The sequence below is a fragment of the Nerophis ophidion genome, linkage group LG15 (assembly GCF_033978795.1).
Source record: "Nerophis ophidion isolate RoL-2023_Sa linkage group LG15, RoL_Noph_v1.0, whole genome shotgun sequence".
Lineage (NCBI taxonomy): Eukaryota > Metazoa > Chordata > Actinopteri > Syngnathiformes > Syngnathidae > Nerophis > Nerophis ophidion.
The window spans coordinates 3,737,777-3,751,995 of NC_084625.1; the positions used below are offsets into that span (position 1 = coordinate 3,737,777).

The window sequence follows — 14,219 nt, forward strand, 5'->3', positions numbered from 1 at the left end:
CAATGTTCAGCAAAGAGCAGCAATATGTTCATAACATTCCAATGCAAAAACAAGCACACTGATCTCACTTTTTAGCATGTTGTAGCCAAAGCAGCAGGAAAACCAGCAGCACAAGCAGAAGGAAAACAAGCAGCAGGAAAACAAGCAACAAAAGAATCAGGAAAACAAGCATCAAAAGAAGCAGGAAAACATTTACCATTTTCCCCCCAAAAATACCGCTTTTCCTAAAATTCCCAATTTTGGGGGAAATTCCCATTGGAATCAATGGAAATCAATGCAAAAACAAACACACTGATGTCACTTTTCAGCATCTTGAAGCCAAAGCAGCAGGAAAACAAGCAGCAAAAGAGGCAGGAAAAGCAGCAAGAAAACAAGCAGCAAAGGCAGAAGGAAAACATGCATCAAAAGCAGCAGGAAAACAAGCAGCAGAAAAACAAGCAGCAAAAGCAGAAGGAAAACAAGCATCAAAAGCAGCAGCAAAACAAGCAGCAAAAAGCAGTAGGAAAACCAGCAGCAACAATTCCTGGTATTCCCGAAATTCCAGGAATTCCATATCTCAATTCAAAACATGACTACTTCAACATTCCTCCACCGATTAGAAACATTTAAACACCAACTCATTCAGACCACTGAAGTTTTTTTACCATTTTCAAAAAATATTCCCGCTTTTCCTAAAATTCCCAATTTTGGGGAAAATTCCCATAGGAATCAATGGGAATCAATGGAAAAACAAACACACTGATGTCACTTTTCAGCATGTTGAAGCCAAAGCAGCAGGAAAACAAGCAGCAAAAGAGGCAGGAAAAGCATCAAGAAAACAAGCAGCAAAGGCAGAAGGAAAACATGCATCAAAAGCAGCAGGAAAACAAGCAGCAGCAAAACAAGCAGCAACAATTCCTGGTATTCCCGAAATTCCAGGAATTCCGTAATTGCATAACTCAATTCAAAACGTGACTACTTCAACATTCCTCCACCGATTAGAAACATTTCAACACCAACTCATTCAGACCACTGAAGTTTTTTACCATTTTCAAAAAAAAATTCACGCTTTTCCTAAAATTCCCAATTTTGGGGGAAATTCCCATTGGAATCAATGGAAATCAATGCAAAAAGAAACACACTGATGTCACTTTTCAGCATGTTGAAGCCAAAGCAGCAGGAAAACAAGCAGCAAAAGCAGCAGGAAAACAAGCAACAAAGGCAGAAGGAAAACATGCATCAAAAGCAGCAGGAAAACAAGCAACAAAGGCAGAAGGAAAACATGCATCAAAAGCAGTAGGAAAACAAGCAGCAAAAGCAGCAAGAAAACAAGCAACAAAGGCAGAAAGAAAACATGCATCAAAAGCAGCAGGAAAACAAGCAGCAGCAAAACAAGAAGCAGGAAAACAAGCAGCAAAAAGCAGTAGGAAAACAAGCAGCAACAATTCCTGGTATTCCCGAAATTCCAGGAATTCCATATCTCAATTCAAAACATGACTACTTCAACATTCCTCCACCGATTAGAAACATTTCAACACCAACTCATTCAGACCACAGAAGTTTTTTACCATTTTCAAAAAATATTCCCGCTTTTCCTAAAATTCCCAATTTTGGGGGAAATTCCCATTGGAATCAATGGAAATCAATGCAAAAACAAGCACACTGATGTCACTTTTCAGCATGTTGAAGCCAAAGCAGCAGGAAAACAAGTAGCAAAAGAGGCAGGAAAAGCAGCAGGAAAACAAGCAACAAAGGCAGAAGGAAAACATGCATCAAAAGCATCAGGAAAACAAGCATCAAAAGCAGCAGGAAAACAAGCAGCAAAAAGCAGTAGGAAAACAAGCAACAAAGGCAGAAGGAAAACATGCATCAAAAGCAGCAGGAAAACAAGCAGCAAAAGCAGCAGGAAAAGCAGCAAGAAAACAAGCAGCAAAGGCAGAAGGAAAACATGCATCAAAAGCATCAGGAAAACAAGCAACAAAAGCAGCAGGAAAACAAGCAGCAAAAGCAGCAGGAAAACAAGCATCAAAAGCAGCAGGAAAACAAGCAGCAAAAAGCAGTAGGAAAACCAGCAGCAACAATTCCTGGTATTCCCGAAATTCCAGGAATTCCATATCTCAATTCAAAACATGACTACTTCAACATTCCTCCACCGATTAGAAACATTTCAACACCAACTCATTCAGACCACAGAAGTTTTTTACCATTTTCAAAAAATATTCCCGCTTTTCCTAAAATTCCCAATTTTGGGGAAAATTCCCATTGGAATCAATGGGAATCAATGGAAAAACAAACACACTGATGTCACTTTTCAGCATGTTGAAGCCAAAGCAGCAGGAAAACAAGCAGCAAAAGAGGCAGGAAAAGCATCAAGAAAACAAGCAGAAGGAAAACATGCATCAAAAGCAGCAGGAAAACAAGCAGCAGCAAAACAAGCAACAACAATTCCTGGTATTGCCGAAATTCCAGGAATTCCGTAATTGCATAACTCAATTCAAAACGTGACTACTTCAACATTCCTCCACCGATTAGAAACATTTCAACACCAACTCATTCAGACCACTGAAGTTTTTTACCATTTTCAAAAAATATTCCCGATTTTCCTAAAATTCCCAATTTTGGGGGAAATTCCCATTGGAATCAATGGAAATCAATGCAAAAAGAAACACACTGATGTCACTTTTCAGCATGTTGAAGCCAAAGCAGCAGGAAAACAAGCAACAAAGGCAGAAGGAAAACATGCATCAAAAGCATCAGGAAAACAAGCATCAAAAGCAGCAGGAAAACAAGCAGCAAAAAGCAGTAGGAAAACCAGCAGCAACAATTCCTGGTATTCCCGAAATTCCAGGAATTCCGTAATTGCATAACTCAATTCAAAACGTGACTACTTCAACATTCCTCCACCGATTAGAAACATTTCAACACCAACTCATTAAGACCACTGAAGTTTTTTACCATTTTCAAAAAATATTCCCGCTTTTCCTAAAATTCCCAATTTTGGGGGAAATTCCCATTGGAATCAATGGAAATCAATGCAAAAAGAAACACACTGATGTCACTTTTCAGCATGTTGAAGCCAAAGCAGCAGGAAAACAAGCAACAAAGGCAGAAGGAAAACATGCATCAAAAGAATCAGGAAAACAAGCATCAAAAGCAGCAGGAAAACAAGCAGCAAAAAGCAGTAGGAAAACAAGCAGCAAAAAGCAGCAGGAAAACCAGCAGCAACAATTCCTGGTATTCCCGAAATTCCAGGAATTCCATATCTCAATTCAAAACGTGACTACTTCAACATTCCTCCACCGATTAGAAACATTTCAACACCAACTCATTCAGACCACTGAAGTTTTTGACCATTTTCAAAAAATATTCCCGCTTTTCCTAAAATTCCCAATTTTGGGGGAAATTCCCATTGGAATCAATGGAAATCAATGCAAAAAGAAACACACTGATGTCACTTTTCAGCATGTTGAAGCCAAAGCAGCAGGAAAACAAGCAGCAAAAGCAGCAGGAAAACAAGCAACAAAGGCAGAAGGAAAACATGCATCAAAAGCAGCAGGAAAACAAGCAGCAAAACAAGCAGCAGGAAAACAAGCAGCAAAAGCAGCAGGAAAACAAGCAACAAAGGCAGAAGGAAAACATGCATCAAAAGCAGTAGGAAAACAAGCAGCAAAAGCAGCAGGAAAACAAGCAACAAAGGCAGAAAGAAAACATGCATCAAAAGCAGCAGGAAAACAAGCAGCAGCAAAACAAGAAGCAGGAAAACAAGCAGCAAAAAGCAGCAGGAAAACAAGCAGCAACAATTCCTGGTATTCCCGAAATTCCAGGAATTCCGTAATTGCATATCTCAATTCAAAACGTGACTACTTCAACATTCCTCCACCGATTAGAAACATTTCAACACCAACTCATTCAGACCACTGAAGTTTTTTACCATTTTCAAAAAATATTCCCGCTTTTCCTAAAATTCCCAATTTTGGGGGAAATTCCCATTGGAATCAATGGAAATCAATGCAAAAAGAAACACACTGATGTCACTTTTCAGCATGTTGAAGCCAAAGCAGGAGGAAAACAAGCAACAAAGGCAGAAGGAAAACATGCATCAAAAGCAGCAGGAAAACAAGCAGCAGCAAAACAAGAAGCAGGAAAACAAGCAGCAACAATTCCTGGTATTCCCGAAATTCCAGGAATTCCCTAATTGCATATCTCAATTCAAAACGTGACTACTTCAACATTCCTCCACCCATTAGAAACATTTCAACACCAACTCATTCAGACCACTGAAGTTTTTTACCATTTTCAAAAAATATTCCCGCTTTTCCTGAAATTCACAATTTATGGGGGAAATTCCCATTGGAATCAATGGGCCGTTTTTCAAAGTTCCCAATTCCCCACATTTTCCATCTGATTCAAACCACTCCAACTTCAAAACATTCAGCCTGTTTGGGAATTGTGTGCTCTACTGCAACTATTCAAAAAAAAAAAAAATCCAGGATTTCAGTTCAACTTCAGCATTGGAGCATTCACACATAATTCAACCATCATAATAAACAATTTTATAATTTTTCAAAACTAAGTCTGCGTTCAACACACAAAAAATGTTGATACAAAATGAAATAAAGCCGACAACAAGAAGCAACAGGTGAGTCTCATCAAGCCAATCAGGCGCTGGCCCGCTTTTTAACAACAAACAACAAGCTAATAAACATTAAACTCCAAGTACACAACAGACATTTAACTCCATGTACACAACAAACATTTAACTCCAAGTACACAACAAACATTTAACACAACAAGTGAACAAAGCCAACAAGTTGAATCTCCAAAGCCAAGCCGAGAATAAAAACAAAAGTCAGCAGTCTTACCTTGAAGTTGATCACTTCCACAGATGTTCCGAGCACCGGAAGTTCAATCAGTGCTACTTCCGGTATGTGGGCGGAGCTTCCCTTGAGAGCGGCGCAGCCAACGTGACCGCAGTGGACATGCGCAGTAAAGACGTGGCGTGTGATCGGTGGCACACAGCAGCTGCTGCATAATCGACAACACATGTATTTATTCATGGGAATATTATTTCATTCATTATCCATGTACACAACACATATTTAACTTCATGTACACAACAATTTAACAAACATTTAACACCATGTGCACGACAAACATTTAACACCATGTGCACGACAAACATTTAACTCCATGTGCACAACAAACATTTAACACCATGTACACAACAAACATTTAACTCCATGTACACAACAAACATGTAACTTTATGTACAAAACAAACATGTAACTCCAAGTACACAACAAACATTTAACTCCATGTGCACAACAAACATTTAACTCCAAGTACACAACAAACATTTAACTCCATGTACACAACAAACATGTAACTTTATGTACAAAACAAACATGTAACTCCAAGTACACAACAAACATTTAACTCCATGTGCACGACAAACATTTAACTCCATGTGCACAACAAACATTTAACACCATGTACACAACAAACATTTAACTCCATGTACACAACAAACATGTAACTTTATGTACAAAACAAACATGTAACTCCAAGTACACAACAAACATTTAACTCCATGTGCACAACAAACATTTAACTCCATGTACACAACAAACATTTAAGTCATTGTACACAACATTTAACTCCATGTACACAACAAACATTCAACTCCATGTACACAACAAACATTTAAATCCATGTACATAAACATTTAACTCCATGTACACAACAAACATTTAGGTCCTTGTACACAACATTTAAGTCCATGTACACAACAAACATTTAAGTCCTTGTACACAACATTTAAGTCCTTGTAAACAGCAAACATGTAAGTCCTTGTACACAACATTTAACTCCATGAACACAACAAACATTTAACTCCATGTACATAAACATTTAACTCCATGTACACAACCAACATTTAACTCCATGTACACAGCAAACATTTAAGTCCTTGTACACAACATTTAAGTCCGTGTACACAACAAACATTTAACTCCATGTACACAACATTTACCTCCATGTAAACAGCAAATATTTAAGTCCATGTACATAAACATTTAACTCCTTGTACACAACAAATATTTAACTCCATGTACACAACAGATATTTAAGTCATTGTACACAACATTTAAGTCCTTGTAAACAGCAAACATTTAAGTCTTTGTACACAACATTTAACTCCATGTACACAACATACATTTAACTCCATGTACACAACCAACATTTAACTCCATGTACACAACAAACATTTAAGTCCTTGTACACAACATTTAAGTCCATGTACACAACAAACATTTAACTCCATGTACACAACAAACATTTAAGTCCATGTACACAACATTTAACTCCATGTAAACAGCAAAAATTTAAGTCCTTGTACACAACATTCAACTCCACGTAAACAGCAAACATTTAAGTCCTTGTACACAACATTTAACTCCATGTACACAACAAACGTTTAACTCCATGTACACAACAAACATTTAAATCATTGTACACAACATTTAACTCCATGTACACAACAAACATTTGAGTCCTTGTACACAACATTTAACTCCATGTACACAACAAACATTTAACTCCATGTACACAACAAACATTTAAGTCCTTGTACACAACATTTAACTCCATGTACACAACAAACATTTAAGTCCTTGTACACAACATTTAAGTCCATGTACACAACAAACATTTAACTCCATGTACACAACATTTAACTCCATGTAAACAACAAACATTTAAGTCCTTGTACACATTTAACTCCATGTACACAAACATTTAACTCTATGTACACAACAAACATTTAAGTCCTTGTACACAACATTTAATTCCATGTACACAACAAACATTTAACTCGATTGTTACACAACAAACAGTTAAAGGCCTACTGAAAGCCACTACTAGCGACCACGCAGTCTGATAGTTTATATATCAATGATGAAATATTAACATTGCAACACATGCCAATACGGCCTTGATAGTTGACTAAATTGCAATTTAAAATTTCCCGCGAAGTGTCCTGTTGAAAACGTCGCGGAATGATGACGCGTACGCGTGACGTCACCGGTGGTAGCGGACATGTTCTCCCAGCACGGATCACGGCTAAAAGTAGTCTGCTTTTATCGCATAATTACACAATATTCTGGACATCTGTGTTGCTGAATCTTTTGCAATTTGTTCAATTAATAATGGAGACGTCAAAGAAGAAAGATGTTGGTGGAAAGCGGTGTATTGCGGCCGGCTGTAGCAACACAAACATAGCCGGTGTTTCTTTGTTTGTTGTGACGCTTTACTATGGAACAGAGCGGTCAAGCAAACATGGTTCACCACCACGTCAACCGGCAGGTTTCGGTGAGAAAATGTTGGTAATAAGTCGGCTCTTACCGTAAAAATGAAAGGACCTTGTGTCGTTCCTCCTGCAGCTGTTAAAGAGGCAGCTGTTAAAGAGGCAGCTGCGACTTTTTGGGCTCCTCCATGGCTTCCTTTAGAGACGCTGGCGGTCACCACACCCCTCTGACGTGCAGGTATGACTATATAATCTCACTAAAACACTAGTAACACAATAAGCAGATAAGGGATTTTCCAGAATTATCCTAGTAAATGTGTCTAATAACATCTAAATCGCTCCCACTGCCCACGTCTTTTTTTTTTCTTCTAGTCCTTCACTCTCACTATCCTCATCCACAAATCTTTCTTCCTCGCTCAAATTAATGGGGAAATCGTCACTTTCTCGGTGCGAATCGTACTCGCTGCTGGTGGCCATGATTGTAAACAATGTTCAGATGTGAGGAGCTCCACAACCCGTGACGTCACGCGCACATCGTCTGCTACTTCCGGTACAGGCAAGGCTTTTTTATTAGCGACCAAAAGTTGCGAACTTTATCATCGATGTTCTCTACTCAATCCTTTCAGCAAAAATATGGCAATATCACGAAATGACACATAGAATGGACCTGCTATCCCCGTACACAACAAACATGTATTCCAAGTACACAACAAATATTTAACTCCAAGTACACAACAGACATTTAACTCCATGTACACAACAAACATTTAACTCCATGTACACAACAAACATTTAACTCCAAGTACACAACAAACATTTAACTCCAAGTACACAACAAACATTTAACTCCATGTACACAACAAACATTTAACTCCAAGTACACAACAGACATTTAACTCCATGTACACAACAAACATTTAACTCCAAGTACACAACAAACATTTAACTCCATGTACACAACAAACATTTAACTCCAAGTACACAACAAACATTTAACTCCATGTACACAACAGACATTTAACTCTATGTACACAACATGTAACTCCATGTGTACAACAAACATTAACCTCCAAGTACACAACAAACATTTAACTCCATGTACACAACAGACATTTAAATCCATATACACAACAAACATTTAACTCCAAGTACACAACAAACATTTAACTCCATTTACACAACAGACATTTAACTCCATGTACACAACAAACATTTAACTCCAAGTACACAACAAACATGTAAATCCAAGTACACAACAAACATTTAACTCCAAGTACACAACAAACATTTAACTCCAAGTACACAACAAACATTTAACTCCATGTACACAACAAACATTTAACTCCATGTACACAACAAACATTTAGCTCCAAGTACACAACAGACATTTAACTCCAAGTACACAACAAACATTTAACTCCATGTACACAACAAACATTTAACTCCATGTACACAACAAACATTTAACTCCATGTACACAACAAACATTTAGCTCCAAGTACACAACAGACATTTAACTCCAAGTACACAACAAACATTTAACTCCATGTACACAACAAACATTTAACTCCATGTACACAACAAACATTTAACTCCATGTACACAACAAACATTTAGCTCCAAGTACACAACAGACATTTAACTCCATGTACACAACAAACATTTAGCTCCAAGTACACAACAAACATTTAACTCCAAGTACACAACAGACATTTAACTCCATGTACACAACAAACATGTAACTCCATGTACACAACAGACATTTAACTCCAGGTACACAACAAACATTTAACTCTAAGTACACAACAAACATTTAACTCCATGTACACAACAAACATTTAACTCCAAGTACACAACAAACATTTAACTCCATGTACACAACAAACTTGTAACTCCATGTACACCACAAACATTTAACTCCAAGTACACAACAGACATTTAACTCCATGTACACAACAAACATTTAACTCCATGTACACAACAAACATTTAACTCCAAGCACACAACAAACATTTAACTCCATGTACACAACAAACATTTAACTCCATGTACACAACAAACATTTAACTCCAAGCACACAACAAACATTTAACTCCAAGCACACAACAGACATTTAACTCCATGTACACGACAAACATTTAACTCCAAGTACACAACAAACATTTAACTCCATGTACACAACAAACATTTAACTCCAAGTACACAACAAACATTTAACTCCATGTACACAACAGACATTTAACTCCATGTACACAACAAACATTTAACTCCATGTACACAACAGACATTTAACTCCATGTACACAACAAACATTTAACTCCATGTACACAACAGACGTTTAACTCCATGTACACGACAGACGTTTAACTCCATGTACACAACAGACATTTAACTCCATGTACACAACAAACATTTAACTCCAAGTACACAACAAACATTTAACTCCATGTACACAACAAACATTTAACTCCAAGTACACAACAAACATTTAACTCCATGTACACAACAAACATTTAACTCCATGTACACGACAAACTTTTAACTCCAAGTACACATCAAACATTTAACTCCAAGTACACAACAAACATTGAACACAACAAGTGAACAAAGCCAACAAGTTGAATCTCCAAAGCCAAGCCGAGAATAAAAACAAAAGTCAGCAGTCTTACCTTGAAGTTGATCACTTCCACAGATGTTCCGAGCACCGGAAGTTCAATCAGTGCTACTTCCGGTATGTGGGCGGAGCTTCCCTTGAGAGCGGCGCAGCCAACGTGACCGCAGTGGACATGCGCAGTAAAGACGTGGCGTGTGATCGGTGGCACACAGCAGCTGCTGCATAATCGACAACACATGTATTTATTCATGGGAATATTATTTTATTCATTATCCATGTACACAACACATATTTAACTCCATGTACACAACAAACATGTAACTCCATGTACACCACAAACATTTAACTCCAAGTACACAACAGACATTTAACTCCATGTACACAACAAACATTTAACTCCAAGTACACAACAAACATTTAACTCCATGTACACAACAAACATGTAACTCCATGTACAGGACAAACATGTAACTCCATGTACACAACAAACATTTAACTCCATGTACACAACAAACATGTAACTCCATGTACACAACAAACATTTAACTCCAAGTACACGACAAACATTTAACTCCATGTACACAACAGACATTTAACTCCATGTACACAACAAACATTTAACTCCAAGTACACAACAAACATTTAACTCCATGTACACAACAAACATTTAACTCCAAGTACACGACAAACATTTAACTCCATGTACACAACAAACATTTAACTCCATGTACACAACAAACATGTAACTCCATGTACACAACAAACATTTAACTCCATGTACACGACAAACATTTAACTCCATGTACACAACAAACATTTAACTCCATGTACACAACAAACATTTAACTCCAAGTACACAACACACATTTAACTCCATGTACACAACCGACATTTAACTCCATGTACACAACAAACATTTAACTCCATGTACACAACCGACATTTAACTCCAAGTACACAACAAACATTTAACTCCATGTACACAACCGACATTTAACTCCAAGTACACAACAGACATTTAACTCCATGTACACAACAAACATTTAACTCCAAGTACACAACAAACATTTAACACAACAAGTGAACAAAGCCAACAAGTTGAATCTCCAAAGCCAAGCCGAGAATAAAAACAAAAGTCAGCAGTCTTACCTTGAAGTTGATCACTTCCACAGATGTTGCGAGCACCGGAAGTTCAATCAGTGCTACTTCCGGTATGTGGGCGGAGCTTCCCTTGAGAGCGGCGCAGACAACGTGACCGCAGTGGACATGCGCAGTAAAGACGTGGCGTGTGCTGCAGCATAATCGACAACACGTGTATTTATTCATGGGAATATTATTTTATTTATTATATGCTTTTTTTTTTTTTGTTGTTCCTTCTACAACGTGAAGTAGGTGAAAGTTGAACATGTCAAACGGGACGTAAAAAAAAAAAAAAAAAAAAAAAAAAAAAAAATGAAAACAGATTTTTCTCTCCTCTCCTATTAATCATAAGTTGACCGCAGTGCTGTTGAAATTCAAAGTATTTAAATAAGTTCCACCTGTAGCGGTATCGTACTTCTAATAATAATGATGATGTATGACTTAAAGGTATCATACTTATAACAATAATAACAATAATGGTGATGTACAGTCACGGTCAAAAGTTTACATACACTTGTAAAGAACATTTCATGGCTGTCTAGACTTTCCAATCATTTCTACCACTTGTATTTTTTGTGATGTAATGATTGGAGAACATACAAAAAACATTCCTGAAGTTTTGCTTCTTTTATGAATTTATTATGGCTCTACTGAAAATGTGTTGGGTCAAAAGTATACGTACAGCAATGTTAATATTTGCTTCCATGTCCCTTGGCAAGTTTCACTGCAATAAGGAGCTTCTGGTAGCCATCCACCAGCTTCGGCTTACATTTTTCACCACAAAATTGGTGCGGTTCAGCTAAATGTGTTGCTTTTCCGACATGGACTTGTTTCTTCAGCATTGTCCACACCTTTAAGACAGGACTTTGGGAAGGCCGTTCTAAAACTTTCATTCTAGCCTGATTTAGCCATTCCTTTCCCAATTTGGGGTCATAGTCCTGTTGGAACACCCGACTGCGCCCAAGCACCAACCTCCGGGCTGAAGATTTTAGCTTTTCCTGAACAATTTGGAGGTAATCCTCCTTTTTCATTGTCCCATTTACTCTTTGTAAAGAACCAGTTTCACTGGCAGCAAAACAGGCCCAGAGCATAATACTAACCACCACCATGCTTGACGGTAGGCATGCTGTTCCTGGGATTAAAGGCCTCATTTTTTCTCCTTCAAACATATTGCTGAGTATTGTGGCCAAACAGCTCCATTTTTGTTTCATCTGACATCACATGAACAAAGATAAGACCTTCTGGAAGAAAGTTCCGTGGTCAGATGAAACAAAAATGGAGAAAAGGTGGAGCCTTTTTAATTTTCCAGAGGGATCTCTCCTGAAGGAATCAATAAAGTAATATCCATCTATCCATCTATCCATCTATCTATCCATCATTCATCCATCTATCTATCCATCTAATCCCAAGAACACCACTCCTACTGTCAAGCATGGTGATGGTCTTGGGCGCAGTTGGGTGTTCCAACAGGACAATAATGATAATAATAATAAAATATTTTATTTGTAAAAAGCACTTTATATTGAGTAAACGACCTCAAAGTGCTACATTGTATTTAAATATATATATATATATATATATATATATATATATATATATACAATATAAAATAAAATAAATAATAATAGTAATAATAATTAGAATAAGATAATAAAAATAAATAAATATAAAAACTAGAACAGCCTAATAGCTAGAACTAGTGTGCATATATCTATTAAAAAAAGGTTTTATTAAAAAGAAGGGTTTTTAAGCCTTTTTCAAAAGCATCCACGTGCCCTCAGGTGGTCAGGGAGAGCGTTCCCCAGACTAGGAGCGGCGGAGCAGAAAGCACAAAGACCCCAAACACACGTCAAAAGTGGTAAAGGAATGGCTAAATCAGGCTAGAATGAAGGTTTTAGAACGGCTTTCCCAAAGTCCTGACTTAAAACGTGTAGACAATGTTGAAGAAACAAGTCCATGTCAGAAAACCAGCCCATTTAGCTGAAGTGCACCAATTTTGTGGTCAAAAAAGCTGGTGGATGGCTACCAAAAGTGCCTTATTGCAGTGAAACTTGCCAAGGGACATGTAAGCAAATATTAAAATTGCTCCATGTATACTTTTGACCCAGCACATTTTCAGTAGTCGTATTAAATTCATAAAAGAAGCAAACTTCATGAGTGTTTTTTGTGAGCAACAAGTATGTGCTCCAATCACCCTGTCACAAAAAATTAAGAGTTGTAGAAATGATTGTAAACTCAAGACAGCCATGACATGATGTTCCTTTTGACCAGGACTTCTAACAACAATAACAACAATGATGACGTATGACTTACAGGAAGCAAAACATGGAGCTCCACTATCAAATAGCAGAAGTACAACATTGGTGAGGACAACAATGATGATATAAAAATGTCAAAAGATGTCCTTGCAGACATTTATTACACAACTGACATCTTTGCACATTTTCAGTAGTTGTAGGAATATTCCTCCTTTGTGTGTGAAAACAACTCCATCAGATGGGTGATCTTTCTCTCCTCAGCCGTGATCGCTGACACACACACACACACACACACACACACACACACCAACCTCACACAGGATTGTGTTTCTCCAGCAGGTGGTTGACGAAAGGATGTTTGACTTTAAAAAAAAAAAAAAAAAAGATAAGTGCTTCTCTGCCAGTAATCATGTATTCATCTGATGTGAAAGAAGAAGGAAGAAGAAGAAGACGAAGAAAAAGGGACAAGAAGAAAAAAAAGATGAAGAAGAAGAAGAAGTGAAGTGAATTATATTTATATAGCGCTTTTTCTCTAGTGACTCAAAGCGCTTTACATAGTGAAACCCAATATCTAAGTTACATTTAAAGCAGTGTGGGTGGCACTGGGAGCAGGTGGGTAAAGTGTCTTGCCCAAGGACACAACGGCAGGGACTACGATGGCGGAAGCGGGAATCGAACCTGCAACCCTCAAGTTGCTGGCACGGCCACTCTACCACCCGAGCTATGCCGCCCCATATATATACAAATATAAATACACATTCATATGCAAATATACATACACATTCATATACACACAAGAAGAGGAAGAAGAAGAAGAACAGGAAGAAGATGAAAAAGGAGAAGACAAAGAAAAGGAAGAGGAAGAAGAAGAAGAGGAAAGAAAAAGAAAAGGAAGAAAAAGAAAAAGAAGAGGAAAACAAAGATGA

The 14,219-nt window shown here is 37.6% G+C and overlaps 1 long non-coding RNA gene across 1 annotated transcript; it reads right to left on the reverse strand.

Moving 5' to 3' along the window:
- Positions 1-4,846: 4,846 nt before the first annotated feature.
- Positions 4,847-11,180, reverse strand: LOC133569092 (uncharacterized). The gene is made up of 3 exons (XR_009809745.1): positions 11,045-11,180; positions 9,952-10,114; positions 4,847-5,004 (listed from the first exon to the last, which is right to left on the reverse strand). It is a non-coding gene; the product is annotated as an uncharacterized LOC133569092 (long non-coding RNA).
- Positions 11,181-14,219: the final 3,039 nt, after the last annotated feature.